At 43.4% G+C, this 15,647-nt stretch overlaps 1 long non-coding RNA gene across 2 annotated transcripts in view; it reads left to right on the plus strand.

The window, feature by feature from the left end:
* The first annotated feature begins 1,278 nt into the window (after positions 1–1,278).
* LOC138066383 (uncharacterized) overlaps positions 1,279–15,647 on the plus strand; it is a 48,976-nt gene continuing 34,607 nt past the window's right edge. The window contains exons 1-2 of one of the 2 annotated variants that reach the window (XR_011139811.1): positions 1,279–1,616; positions 10,836–10,945. This is a non-coding gene — a long non-coding RNA (uncharacterized lncRNA). The remainder of the gene's footprint in view (positions 1,617–10,835; positions 10,946–15,647) is intronic. The other variant, XR_011139812.1, reaches the window with a different exon arrangement.

The raw sequence follows: 15,647 nt of genomic DNA on the forward strand, positions 1-15,647 counted from the left end.
GCTGTGTGAGGTGTGGGTGTGCAAGGGGTGTGAGGGGCTGTGGGGGTTGTGTGAGGTGTGGGTGTGAGAGGGGTGTGAGGGGCTGTGTGGGGCTGTGTGAGGTGTGGGTGTGAGAGGGGTGTGAGGGGCTGTGTGGGGCTGTGTGAGGTGTGGGTGTGAGAGGGGTGTGAGGGGCTGTGTGGGGCTGTGTGAGATGTGGGTGTGAGAGGTGTGTGAGGGGCTGTGGGGGTTGTGTGAGGTGTGGGTGTGAGAGGGGTGTGAGGGGCTGTGGGGGTTGTGTGAGGTGTGGGTGTGAGAGGGGTGTGAGGGGCTGTGTGGGGCTGTATGAGATGTGGGTGTGAGAGGGGTGTGAGGGGCTGTGGGGGTTGTGTGAGGTGTGGGTGTGAGAGGGGTGTGAGGGGCTGTGGGGGTTGTGTGAGGTGTGGGTGTGTGAGGAGGTGTGAGGGGCTGTGGGGGTTGTGTGAGGTGTGGGTGTGTGAGGAGGTGTGAGGGGCTGTGGGGGTTGTGTGAGATGTGGGTGTGCGAGGGGGTGTGAGGGGCTGTGTGAGGAAATGCGAGGGGCTGTGGGGGGTATGTGAGGTGTGGGTGTGCGAGGGGCTATGGGGGTTGTATGAGGTGTGGGTGTGCAAGGGGATGTGAGGGGCTGTGGAGGGAGTGTGAGAGCTGGGAGGCTGTGTGAGATGTGGGTGTGTGACGGGTTGTGGGGGGTTGTGAGGTGTGGGTGTGTGAGGTGTAGATGTGCGAGGAGGTGTGGGGTTGGGGGGTTGTGTGAGGTGTGGTTGTGCAAGAGTGTGTGAGGGGCTGTGGAGGGCTTGTGTGAGGTGTGGGTGTGAGAGGAGTGTGAGGGGCTGTGTGGGGTTGTGTGAGGTGTGGGTGTGCGAGGGGGTGTGAGGGGCTGTGTGGGGTTGTGTGAGGTGTAGGTGTGCAAGCGGGGGTGCAAGGGGCTGTGGGGGGGGTTGTGTGAGGTGTGGGTGTGTGAGGGGGTTGTGTGAGTGTGCAAAGGAGGTGTGTGCGGGTGTGGTGTGCACGTGGGTGCAACAGGCCTGGGGAATGGTGCGTTGGCGGGAGGCCCGGGCAGGCGTGAGGGGCGCGGGTGTGCGAGGGACGCGTGTTGGGGGGCCGGTTGCGTGGGGTGTGGGCCTGCAAGGAAGATGCAGGAGGTTGTGTGGGGGTGAAGCAGGTGTGTAGGGGAGGTGTGTGCACACGTGAGGCGCACGTGTGTCCCCACGCAAGCGCCGAGCCCGGCGAACCCTCCACGCGCAGCGCTGTCCCCCCAGCCCAAGGAGCTCTGCGCGGGTCCCCAGGGTGACATCTTCATTAGCTTTTCTCCAGCCCTAACCCAAAAAAACCGAGCCGCACGTGACAGCCCGCCCTGCCGGAGCGCCCTGCGGCTGCCGCAGCGCTGTTGGGCAGCCTTGTCCCGCCGGCCCGCGCACCGCTCGGCACCAAAACACCCCCAGCCTCTGGGGCGGCCCTGCTTCAGCCAAGCCTTGCAGCACATGCTTCGAGAGGACTTGATAAAGTCGCATGCGGTAATCGCTGGGTGAAACTTATCTTTCTCTTTAATGGCTTCTAAGATGGGACTGGAGGCACGGCACGACTTGCGTTCATTTCAGGTAAAACCAAACAGCTAGTAAGCGTTTGCTGTCCAATTGCATATTCTTGCTTTATGCACTGCAGTGTAATTGCAGCAATACATGTATGTTCAAACCGTGGCAGAACTGGTTTGGGGCGGGGGGGGGGAGCAAATCCTGGCTTGTGCCACCAAAGCCTTGCTCAGATTGTTATAATTTGACAGTGGACTACATAGCTAGAAGTTAAGGATACATCTGCACTATTTATTGCATCATTATTTATTGAGGCATCTGGGAGTTAATCACAAAGCAATGACCTTTCAGCCCTCCCTGTTTACCGAAGTGGCTTTTCGGTAGGGGTGGGAATGCCATCTTCCAGTTATAACTGCACTTTCTTTTTTTATATTGCTATGTGTGATTATGCTTCCTCCTCTAAAAGTGTCCGAAAGAAAACTCAGCAAAACATCAAGGAGGAAATCAGAAGAGCACACAACATGTGGCGGTATTCTGAAAATTAAAATAACTCGTAATTTAAATATTTTATTTTTTAGTATTGGTGATTTTCAATGGGACACAGTGCCTTCCCAAGATCTAGGCTGCATTAGGGATAAGTTCATGCTCTTTGAACAATTGCTCATGATATTGAAGTGTTCTCGGCTGCATCCAGTAGAGGACATTAACTCACATCACTGGACTTTAGTCTAGTGGAGTAGCATGCTATTCCTCACTCCAAGTAAAGAAACAGCCCGATAGGAGGGGAAAATAAAGGAGACTGTGCAAAAGCAATTTAGATCACATGCAAATTCAACATGTTCCACAGAAGCATTTATAAAAATGCTGTAGGAGAACACCACCAAACTCAAATACAAACTAATGAGTCTCTTCCCACCTCAGTGAGCTTGGCAAACTTAACCATGCCTGTGGAAAACAAACAATAAAAAAACAGTCTTGTAAATCAGACTAACAGGAAAATAATGCTGCAGCTTATTCTTTCTGGCAATAATCGATGCTGATGAAGGCCCCGTCTCCTTTTCAAGATAGCTGTCCGACTGTTGTAATGCCTGCGAAGAAGCATTTGCTCAGCAAGAGAACAGCTGTCAGCTGCACGCTGTTTTTTCCCTCCTTGGAAACAAGCTTTACAGCACTTTGATGCAAGCAACGTTTCATAGTAATAGTAAACACTTAGAATATTTATCATGTATTGCTTGTACTTACATGACACCTATCATTTTAATTCTGACAGCTCAGACGCCATCTGCGATTATAGTGGAGCTGTGCTGACTTTCTTAAGCTAAAGATATAGCAAAGAGATTAACCCTATTGTGTATGCCTACCTCCTATTAAATCCTTTAAAATAAAAATTAAAATAACTCCTGACATTTTTTTCCTAATATTCTTTGCTGAAATGTTTCCCGTTTGCCTGAAGGCTGCCCCTATTGCAAAAATGAGTTGCTTATAGGAAGCGACGTTATATTCAGACTGCCAGAGCACTAATGAGTGCCCTTAGTTTTCTCACAGAGAACAGGCATAGCAGTGTTTCCAGCAAACAGGAAGATCTACGCTACAACTAATGGTACTGCCCATGAGGCAGCTATAGGGAGGCAGTTCTATAGGGAAAATCCCTACAAGATCAAGGAATTAAGGCTGCCATGAAAAAGCCGTAGCACAAGGAGACCAAACTGCAGTTGCATGAGCAGCCTTAGTCCTAGAACTCCCAAGCTTTCCGAATGTCTTATTTTGCAGCTTGTACCTCCTGGTAACACCTTTCTTAGACAGAAAATACACATACAGCCTTGTAGGAACTGTGTATTGGAAGGCATCAATTACTCTAACAGTGGGAGTCCTCTTACTTTTGGTGAGTCAGACATCTAGTCATTTCCACCGCTTCTTGGGCCATCGCTGTTCTGCCTCAAGGGAACTCCAGCAGTCCGATTCCCTACGCTGTTAGAGCATTTCCTTCTCCTGGGCAGCTCTCTGGTGCTAGCTCTCTGCCTGTCAGTTGCTTCCAGAACTGGCGACTGGAACTGTCCCCTGTCACCCCCTGAGGCTTGTCCTGCCTCTTCTCCTGGGTCTCAAAAATACACCTTTCCCCCTGGAGGCACATTGGTGGTATTTTTGGTGGTATTTTTGGACTAGGAATTAAAGCTTTGGGAGTGAGATATAGTTTACATCAACAGACTCTCAGAAAAAGTCTTGGCACAGAGTTTCCAATTGCATTGTGCAGGAGTGGGTGTAACTGATATTGGAGAGAGAAGGGGAATAAAAACCCACTGGTCACATAAGAGGAAGACTTGACTGAGGAAAGGCGAGCGATGTAAGGCTGTTATGCACACACACAAACTTGTGCCTACGCTTAGTGGCTTGCCTGTGGCTTTGGGAGAGCATAAGAGAAGCTGAAGCGCTGTGCATCAGCTTGGAGTTTCTCATACTGCAGTTGGAGGTGCGTGAGGCAGAAAGTAACAGAGGAGGTAAACAAAGAAGAGATCTGAAGTCGTTCTTGACTTTTCACTCCCAGTAAAGCTGCACCTTGTAAGCTAAAGTTACAAGATGATATAGACCATTAAATTAGAGAAACTCCTAATGCAGTGGTCCTTTGCATTCACTCTTGGGACCACCTTTGCCAAACAAGTTTCCCCTCTATTTCTGTGGGTCATTAAACCAGCTCTTGCCTGCACCAGAAGTCTATCTATTGCTTTACCACCTCTGTACATAATCTAGCAGATTTTCTCCATTTGATAGCCCTCATAAAAGGCTCAGCTTCCTTACTCAGCTCTTGATAGCTTACTGCTATTCCCCCAAATACCAATTCGTCCCAAAAAGTAGAAGCTGGTTGAGTTGTTACTCCCCTGCTCAGTGTATACACACCTGGTTAAAAACAGCTCCCTAAAGTTTAGTGCTCCCAGTTATTTCTATCAGAAATAACTGATATGCTGTCTCATAAGACAGCAGTTTTATTACAATAACTGTAATAATCTGAACCAGAATCCATAACTTGTATGCATTTTTTTAAACCTTTACCATAATCTTGTCCTGTTCATAGTTCAATACAGTGAATAACTTTACTATACTAGTAACTTAGCTTAGAGTGTAATTCTTCTATTAAGCAACAACACAGGTTTTAGAAATTAAGAAGTCACCACAATTTCTTTAAGAAAATAGTCACACATGTGGTGCTCTAGCTACCTACCTATGACTGTACAGAATCACTGCTGTGCTAGTTACTCAGAAAAAGGTATTGAAGAAAATATGCTAGGAATTTCTTGCCATCAGAGCTTTTTCAAGATGTTGCATAAAACTGATTGACAGAGGAAGAAATGTCAAACACCAATTCGTTAAGAATATCTTCTGTCAGAAAAATAAAAACCAAGTGTTAAGTCTTAGAAGAACAGGGGCACCATGGAAGAAAAAGGTGTGTGGTATTTCTGAAAGCTGTTAAACAAATAGATGAGTGAGCTTTTTGGAGGCTTGTCACTGCTTTGCATCTTTTGGAGAAAGGAAAGAAAATGTGAACTCTGAATAAGTTATTAATAATTCAAATAAAAACTGCAGCAGATCATTAGATTGTCTTCTGTCAAAAGTGGTAAATCTTTGCTTTCCTGCCTACACTGACTTAGGTGTCTGGTCTTGCTCCAAGAGCATACCTCTGCAGCCAATACTGCTCACAACAGCACTCTTTCTGTAAAATTAATCTAGTGTAGAAAAAAAAGCGATGTTTTTAAGTTTTCTTTCAGAAGCATAACATACGCTAATCTGAAGACTAATCCAGCAGTCTTAGACACTAAATCAGCCTAGGTTTTGCTTCAGTAAGCGCGCTGTAACCTTCCCAAGATATATTAAAACCGTGCAGTTTTTCTGTGTTAGTTTACATCAGGCAGCCTATTTCTTTTCTCCAAAAACTGCATTTTTACCTCCCTGGCATTCTCAGCCAGCCCAGCATGAATGAAATGCTGGGAGGTAAATTTACCCTGAAAGCCAGATCTGCCAGATGGTGGCACAATGTGCACCAGGAGGTTTTGGAGCAAAACTTTTCACATTTTTAAAAAGCCCCTGTTACAAAGAGGCTATTTATAGTGTTATTCTAATAAGGAGCCAAAACAGAGCAGCCTTTTATTAGAACTTGCAATAGAGGGCATTACTCTGAGGCCTCCCCATGCATAAATACCATTTACTTATTGTGCAAAATTGGCCTGGAGAGCTGCAAATTCAGCTTGTATTAGCAAAAGAGCTCATTTAGGTAGGAATGTTTTAAAGAGTTTAAGTAGTACTGGCAGAATTCAATTAATTCCATGTGAGACAATGTCATTTCATCCTAATTAGTTAGGAACTCAGAAATAAGAATAATAATAAAAAAAACCCCATTCTCTCATGAGAACCATCCAAAGAGTTACAATAAGAGTTCTCTAACTTCTACATGATGGAGGCTGCCTTCCCCCAGCCCCAACAGCTCTGAGTCTAAATTAAAAATAAAAAATAAACAACAGTACACTTATCTTTAAGGAAAGTAAGTTTTTCGCTCTAGCTTGCTTCTCTGCAGTAAAGTCGTTTTTTGCACATCCTAACTGATGCGGTTCCTGCCAAGGAAACCAGGGACAAAAGCCACAGGAAGGGACGCTTTGCTGTAAACAACCTCGGGAAGAATTCCTCGGGCTGGCGAGTTTCCTTCTTCCTGCATCAATGTTGGCCCCCAGCAGAAAGGAGCCGTCGCAGCCCGAGCGCGGCGGTCCCCTCCTGCTTCCCGCTGCCTTCCTCAGCGCCTGGGAGCTGCGTGGCCCAGAGCTCCCAAAGCCCTGCTGAGCTCCACGCGTATGTATGACCAGCTCCTTGCCTGTACATTTTTAAAATTCACTTCCAAACAGGCCGAGACGTGCTCCTTCGCATCTACAAATGAGATATTGCATTTTATTAGTGTTACAGGCATAGCTTTGAGGGGCAGGGGAGGAGAAGAGGGGAAGAGGAAAAAAAAGAGGAAAAGATGTATGTTCCCCGGGACACAGCCCCTGCACACATAGGTGGCACTGCATATGAAGGGACAGGCAGCTGGGGAACATTTTGGACGACCCTAGCGGTCATCACCTCCCTCTCTCGAAACGTCTTATTTCAGGAAAAAGCCACATAGAGATCTTAGAGAGCCACTAGAGATCTTCCCAATCGTGGGGGCATAGCTAGCAGTTTACAGCCGTGCTAGTCAAATAACAGGAACCAGCTGGGCTTTCGGCAATAGCACTGGTTAGCCACAGAGAGGCACTCGGTGACCGAAATACCACCAGGTGGCCCGAGAGGCTCCTGCTGAGAGCTCCAGCAAGCCCCGAAATTGGACTATTCTCCAGGAGCCAGCAGGAAAGGGAACCGAGGGGACACGACCCAGGAAGGCTAGTGGCCCACAGCAAGCTTGGAGCCTAAAGATTAAATCTGAGAGCTATTCTATGCGACTTAAGGAACGAAAGAGTCATCCCTACGTATTCTTGCTTCCCTCCGTCGTATTCACTCACTGAGCATGTATTAACTCACTCGTGAAAGCTATCAGCAAATAGGGGAACAGATTTAGCAAGACATACAGATAAATCAAGATAGACATTCATAGGACTGAAACTAACACTCAAACTTCTCTATATTTACGCAGTAACAAGGTAAAAGATTCTCAAGTAGCAGGGTGATTTACACAACACTGAAGGGAAATTATAGTCCAAGTTTTTGCCTTTGCCCCAAGCTTCTCTCTTTACATGTCATTATCTAAAGATACTTCTGTATTCATTGTCTATATTCATTTGGAAGTCAGAGAGAGTCAGGTGCATAAGTACATTTACCGACTTAAAAGTCATCTGCTCTTTCGTTAGTATTTAAAATAAGTAAAAGTCAGTTATACTGCAGGCTTTTGGTACCAGAAAGAAATGTACTCATAGAGAACAGCTAAGCCTCCAAAAAGCCTCATTGCAGGTTTTGTTAACATCCGTGATGTGCAAGTCTGAACCTTCGATGCAGGAGCGAACTAAACATTCAACAGTTTACTCTGGCACGAGAAAGATCCCATAGCTCCATTAATGGCATAATAATGGCAAGAAACCTTGTAAATCTTGATATACTGTTATGAAATGTTTGTAAACTAGATTTTAAAAAAGATATTTTAAATATTTCAATTTACTCAAATTGGCGTTACTATTTACATTAGCTAAATCAGGGTTGTACTTCTCACGATGCCAGTGAAGCTAGAGTTTGACATAGCTTCGCCAGAGATGGAGTGGTATAAAACACAGTATTATTGAATAGAATAAAACACGGTGTAATGGCCAAGATTTAGAAACACATATACCAATTAGCGTGCGGATAAGATCATCATACCTGAGGGCTGATAGAGGAAAAGTTGCCTCCTTGAAAAAGGATCTCTCATAACAGTTACTTATCTTGTTTCTACTAACCAAAAATATTACTGGTTTGATAAATGGCTGAGATTTTCTTATTAAAATCTTTGTGATACCAGCAACAAATAGCATAAATCTAATGTCTTTCTGTTTCTACTATGCAGCCACTGAATATATCCTAAGGTTACTTCAATGTTTTTCATTCAGATGCTTACAATGATAAACCTAATTAAAAAACAGGTATTTAACTGGCTTATCTTTATTTGACTGTCGACATGTGCACAGAGCAAAGGTTTCAGGCAGCTAAGGTATATGCTATGCCATAATCTTTTCTCTTACACTTCAAATAAATAACAGCAGATTATGAATTCTGAAGCCATTTCAGTATGTTTTTAACTTGATCCTCTTGAGTTTTGTTCTGGTGCTGTTGCTATGCCAATTTGAGATAGAAAAACGTTCTTTACAGCGTTTACTAGAAACGGTATTCATCAATAGGGAAAAAGGACAACAGGGAAAAAATCCAGACATCAATCTGGCACTCGGGAAAAAAATCTAAACTACAGTTCTGATATCCATTTTTCATTACACATGCACAGAGCCCTCTCCCTCCTATTTTAAAATATTAACCTATGCCAATGCCCTCAAAATAGTGCTGGGGATAGCAAGAAAGCACTAATATGAGACTATCTTGCCACTAATTTTGGGTAATAGCAGTGTTTCTGTGCTGGCACCCAGCAACCCCACCACACTCGGAAAATGCTGGGGCAAGGTCTGTTTTCCCCCCAGCACAGCAGAAATGCACAAACCCTGACTTCAAACACTGAAAAAGGCAGTTTAGCTGGTATTTGCTGCATGACAGATATTTCAATCTGCCATCTCAGTTTTGTTCTGGACATCCCTAAGAGCTTGCTCATACTACATTAAGTGTTAGGCAGGGAGTGGATGCTTTTATGTTCCCAGCTCCAGTCAGTCCCTCACCGATGGGGTTAAAGTTGTATGGCAATATTGCTTGCCAAGAAGCACAACTCTTTCCATCCACATTAAATAACACTTCTCATGAAGTGTCTCAATGTTTAGTTGAAGTATTTTTAGAAGGATTTATATTTGCTAAAACAACATAAAGCAAAAAACCTCAAGTTTCTCAGAAAGAAAAATATCTATATTGATGATATTTTCAAAGGGAAAATCAAAACAAAGGGTTTCAGTTTTCTTATTTTGTTTAGGGAATTGGTGCTTTCTTTTGATTCCAGCATTTCACTCAAACACAAACATAAAATTATTTTCACTATATCCATATTTATTTTGTCTGCTATCATCAATAGCTTAGCATCATTAGAAAATTGAATTTTGATGCTTTGTGTAGTTTTTTACTTTTCATTCCACATCTGAAGAAAGTTTTCAAAACATCCTTTTTTTTTCCCAGTAGAACAGAAATTCCTGTTTCTGACCAGCTCTTCTCTGAAAATCAGTACATGCTGAAGTTAAGGTTGCCTGTAGCTGCCCCAGCCCCTGCACCCGCTCCATGTACACATTGTGACTCAACTTTCAGTGACACAAACACACATTAGTTCTCCCACAGAACCTGTCCCTTTTGTCAGCTTGCAAAGAATGAAACAGTCAAGCAATGCTTATTTTTATCTTCTCTTGTATTTGATCCCCACTTTTTGGGCAGCTGTCAAAGGCTTATTTATCCACTTTTTCAAACTCATGTGCACCCTTTCAGCCATTACCCTTTATTTATAAAATTGACCTTCAGAACTATGGCTCAAAGACACAGACTATTTGTAGAATCCTATTTTTACTTTAAGTTCCCAATTCTGTTAAATAATGGACCTAGTAACACTTCTCATAACTCAGCCAGGAGAATTGTGAACGCTTGAGATGTAGCATTGGTATTTCATCTACTGGGGAAGAAGAGTTCTTCCATGTCTCCCACAGCGCTGTGATTTTGGTGGAGACAATTATCCTGCTGCGGTTTGCAGAGGAGTACTATTATAGAGCTTGCAAATAAAACAGTCTGCAAGATAGTTGCCCATAAGCCTGACAGGCACCTGCATGGACAACAGGGACTGGGCTGACAATTGCAAAAAGCATCAGTATATATAAGCAGGATCAAATATATATATATATGCATATATATATATATACACACACACACACACACTTATGGTGTCCCCTTGATCCCTGTTTGAGCACTTGCCCCTCACACCTCTTCTCCTTTCTCTTCCTTGGTTGTCCCTTGTCATTAGGCATCTGTTCTCCTTACGCTTTTTTTATTCTAGCCTTTTCCCTTATGAGAAGGGTTTGACAGGCTGGCTAGTATCTGACCCCAACAGGAGGCTGACAGAGGATGTGAAGCAGGGGGCTGGCTATTCTCTGTAAACTCTCGTGACTTCCTCCTAACCCAGGTTTCCTCTCCAGGCCTTGCTGTTTCTCCCCTGCAAGGCTCCCCGCTCCTCTCCTGCTGCTAGATTACTCAGGCAGAAAATCCTCTTCTGGCCCTGACAAGCAGCAGCTCGCCCAGTTTTCTCTGACTGGGTGCACTGCTTGGCCAACAGAAACAGCCATGTGTGTAACCTTCCAGCATAAGAAACACGCCAGCAAAACCTCCACTGTGCAATACTTGCATATGTATTTGAATGCTTTCTCTACCACATTCAAAGCACTTTTGCTTCTCCACTTTCCAAGAGGAAAGCATTTGCTAAACATTTGGGATGCGTGCAGAAGGATGAGTCTTCAGCCTTGTGCGCTATTTAATAAGAGTTCCCATTTGCTCACGTCAACTCGTGTTTATGGATCAGTCCTGTAAACCTCCGCAATTCAGCATTGGATGTGCAGCTCAGTCACAGAAGACCATATCATTTGTTAGCACTGACCAAGTTCATTTCTTTCTCTGGCATGACAGGCAAGCAGTGCTGCTGGTTTGGTAACGAACGCAGGCACCTGGGGCCCGGCATCCTTCAGGGGAGCTGCTTATGTAGCATGACACTGTTGGATGCCTGCATTATGTTGCAGGTGAGCAAAAAGAAAAATTATGAATGCACTTGCATGTGGGTCCACAGGATATTTAAAGCAACTGCAATTGCTCACAGCTTTGCTTTTTTCACATAACTTTACTTTCTACTTTCTTTTATTAACATAGCAATCATGCAAGCAATCATGCAAGTCATAAAAAACTAGGGGACTTATTAAAAATTTCCAATTACTCACATTCACATCTCAATACTTTTTAATGAAATAATTTGCCCATCCTGCCTCCCTCTTTTTCCCCCACTTTACTACTGAGGTAGGTACCGTAGGAGTAGTGTCTTGAACTGAGGTTGTACTCTGTAAGCTATTGGTAATTACTGTAATATGAGGTCTCCAAATGAGATCAAGCCTTCACTGTTCTAGGCGGTACAACTACATGAATCTCATGAGTCCCTGCTGTAGGGCTCACAGCATAAAGAGACAGATCATAACGATCTTCAAAATATTACCCCCAGCTGCTTGTTCAAGGTTCAAACCTGCCAGTAGAATTTCCCTGGAGAACGACATTACCAAAATCTCTTGGTGAGCTGACTCCGTATGCTGACAGGAAAGAATAATATTTCGAATAACAGGACTGACAGAGTTCAAAGAGATAATAAGCATTTAAATTCAACATAAAAGACATTTTCCTCTGCAGAGTTTTAGGACAGAACATAGCCAGGCAGATAAACTATTTAAAGGTCCCTTTAACCAAGACTATTAACATACGGACTTCTCTTAATTAAAAGCATCCCCCTATTAAACCATATCGGAGAGTTAGTGATATGAAATGCAATTATTTTTCATTCGAAAAGTTGCTTTCAAAAGAGTAATAAAAACACTTTTCCTTGCAGAAAATTACTACATTATTACATGTTGTCTCTGAAAAAAATTAAGCTAATCTATTCAATTGTTCAAATTTTAACTTTAAATGAACTGTTGCACTAACTTTTCAACCAAAGATTTGGATAGCTGCCTTCTCAGCTTTGCAAGTGTTTAATTTTCAGACCATAAGCAATAACCAAAGGCAACCTGAAAGGAAAAAATTGTTCTTCTCAGAAATTAGCCAGCATGTGAAATAGTTTCTTTTTTTTTTTTTTTTTGAGCTCTTGGAAGCAAAGCAGGTAAAAAAAGAAGAGCCTATCCAACTGTTTCATAGTCAGCCAAGCCCTTAAGTGAGGCCTTAAGAGAAGATGGTGCTTCAGTACCAACGGCAGCACATGAACATGCCTCCCTGCTTTAGTGAGCCAGGACCTTAAAGCTTCATCTGTCCATGGGCTTCCCTTTTCCCTCCAAAACAGTTACCAACTCTTTAGCTCAAGTCATCTGGTCACCAAAAAATGCAACAGGGACTACATAGCAACCTTGCAGGCAATTGTGTTTCAGCACAGGACAGAGCCTCCTGCAGGGCAAGAGCCAGGCTGAAACCTGTCCACTTGTAGAGATAACCACCAAAAGATGATTCACCTGACAAAAATTAAGCTCTGCATGCAGTGTGTGTTTGTTCTTAATCCTCCTAAAATGAACATATCGACAGTCTTCAGAAAAATGAGCAGGACCAAGTAAGTTCTGAAAGAACAGCACCTTCACACAGCAACGTGGTATCTGAATGGCAATAAGCAGTCCCTAGCAGGAGAAGAGTTGCTGTTCACTTTATTTTCAGCCAGCTTTGCAGATCTTGGTGGTTACAGAGGAAGAATAGCATATGGGACACACTCGAAACCTCACCGCACCTCCCACACGGTGCTAAGTCTGCCAGCTAAGAAACTTAACCCCAGGAGGAAAAACTATCACCATCTGACATTTTTACCAGTGTGAAACAGTATTTCTCACAAACTTTGAAGAGGTTCAGTGGGACAGCTGTGGTGAAGTTGAGGATGCTGGAGTGACTAGATAAGAAGAGGTTATAGGTTCGTTTCTTTATCAAGCTCCTATTTCTTTACTGCTCTTGTACTTTTAGGTAACTTCTTTATGGTGAAGCAACCTTCCTTCCCAAGTTAATACTGACCAGACTGGCAGATCCACAAGAAGGAGGATATATCAGACACGTGGGCGCAGTGCAAGATCTCATATAGCCCTGTGCTAACTCAGCTGCATTGCTTTGGCCTGGGGACTTGGTTGGTCAGCTTTTGTGAAGAGTCCTTTCTCAGGCTGCAGAAAACATGAAAATAGCTTGGGAAGTGGCCCATGTTCTCTATGGTGCCTTGAGCAGCACAGTGTCAACATGCATCTTACGCTCTCTGATACCCAAAGCGAGCAGACACCCCATCACCTGAACCAAGCAGTGCAGAAGCAGCAGAATAACCAAACATCTGCTTGGCAAAGTGGAACAGACCCACACAACCACCTCTCAGTGTAGCCTGGTTTTTCTATTCTCTCCTCAGCATTGCTGCACTTTGCACAGCCAGCTTCAAATGAAAAGCCTTTCAAAGCTGCTGTCTTGCAGTAGTCACATAAACTTTGTCCTCCTGTAGCTGCCCTATCTATTTGGATGAATGAACCCCTATTGTCATCCCACATTGCATTCCAAGGGTGGCATCTGCCAGTTCTCTTTGAAGACTAAGGTTGCTCTCTGGAGCTCACTTTATACAGATCTGTAGTGCAACATATTTATATAAGTACAGAATAGCATCCACATTTTTAAAGAGAGGAAGCATCTGCATAAGCATGGCTAGCCATTCACTTAATGAAAGCTTAATATAATCTCAGGCATCATCTTTCTTTACTTTGCAGCTTAGCTCTCTAACTTAGCCCTTCAGAAACTTGATGAAATATGATAATTTTTACTAGGCTTTGCTTGCTCCCATTTCTTAAATGGTATTGTGCAGGCCATGAGATGAATAGAGTTGTGCCAACTTATGGCAGCTGGCATCTGGCCCACACACTCTTGTGAGACATAGCCAGACTAACTTGTTTACTAGGACTTGAGCATTGCCTTGCTCCTTTTTTTGCATTACAGATAACCTTTGTGCGATCATACATTTCTTGAGACATACAAAAGGCAGAATTTAATGCCCAAATGCCATCTAAATACCTCAGAAAAATCTTTAGTTGTTACTCGATACTAAGTCCATTTGAGGGTTGTTTGATGACTTCAGTTAATTAACTAGGGTTTTATTTGATGCTGGTTACTCTTAAATTCAATGAAAAAGATTTCCAGTATTGTCTTTTCAGATAAGAAGCATTACCTGCTTATTCTGATACAATCATCTTTTAGTAAGCAGCCAAGAAAGATTCATTACTGCCTCTTGAAGCTAAAGAAATGTCAAAGGTATTAAAACACTGACATTTTGTTGTAGTTGGATATGCGAGATCAGCCAGACAGCTGCCTGAAGGCAAGCTACAAGATTACTCATCCGATTTTTGTTGCTGTGATATGGTATTGTTGCATACAATTACTGTGACTCACTTGTTCTGTTGTCAAGCTATACAGAAATGGTTTTGCCCCATTTATCATGGTTATAATGAAGTCTGAAGGGCCAGCACTAGAAACCCAGATCTACTTGTGATGTTTGTTCAGATAATGAACTAAGAGCTTCCTGGAACCCATATTTCCTTTACCAATGTAAAGCGAAATGCTGCATGTGACTTGCTCAGCAGATGCTGAAAAAAAAAATAGTTTGAAATCCTTCAGATAGAGGATTTGGATAATTCAGCAGTATCTGAAAATCATAAGAAAAATTTTTATAAATGATTTTCTTTCCATTTTTCACAGTCCCTATTTCATTTTATTGCACTACTTGCCAAGAGTATTAAAGATAAGATTTAAAAACCTTGTTTGCTGACAAGAGGTCACCTGTCCGCATATTCAACATGTTTGCTCCTCTTGGGCACCTACTGTAATCTCCAACTACTATGCAGCTGTAGCTCTGTGCTTCTACTTTGTACTGGAGCATTGTAGACTTAGCATTGCCCATATTTTTGATTGCACCTGAATTAAGGCCATACAAATTCAGGCAGCAGTCATTCAGCACAGAGAGGCAGCTTTGGTTTCTTTTTGTTTGCCAAGAAAGCCTGTGGGTTCCCTTGCACTTCACCAGTTCTCCAGGCTGTCTGAAACTGTCACAGGTCAGTTAGACAACGACTTCAGGAGCGCATTTCTTCTTGTTCTTTGAATGTATATTTTAGAGACACTGAATACACTTCTGGGCACTTGCTGAAAGCAAACAGGAGAAAGTTTTTTCAGGCGGGTTGAAAAGAACAGTTTTACTTGTTTCCATTGCCTTGTTGGAGAAGGTACAAGAGACATGATCTAGGAAGACAACAGTGAGACTCTAGATGGTGCCGTTACTTCTCCCTTAGCCTATGATTTGGTAAGGTAAACCATGCAATCCAAAAGCAGAGGCCTGAGAAACATTAGAAACTTCCTTCCTTGAATTCTCACTTTTGAATTAGAACAGATTTTAGGAACAAAAATCCCACCGGCAGTCACTGTGTCTCCAAAGAGTATGGGAATGCTGCTCAAACCACAGCAAGACCTTGTCACCTTCTCTTGCTTGTTCCTCAGTCTTGCTGCTTCCACTGTGCTTTGTGCCGTGGTTCAACGTAGTACAGTAGAACCCAAAGAAACAACATCACCCTCAGCCATGAGACCTGCCTCACCAATTTATCATCTATTTGTACCTTTTCCCCCCGCCCAGGGGATCAGCATTTCATTTCAAAGCTGGAAGCCATTCCGAGACTATCATTGGATGCCCTGATTGCTATT

This window comes from Struthio camelus, chromosome 2 (genome assembly GCF_040807025.1).
Source record: "Struthio camelus isolate bStrCam1 chromosome 2, bStrCam1.hap1, whole genome shotgun sequence".
NCBI classification, from domain to species: domain Eukaryota; kingdom Metazoa; phylum Chordata; class Aves; order Struthioniformes; family Struthionidae; genus Struthio; species Struthio camelus.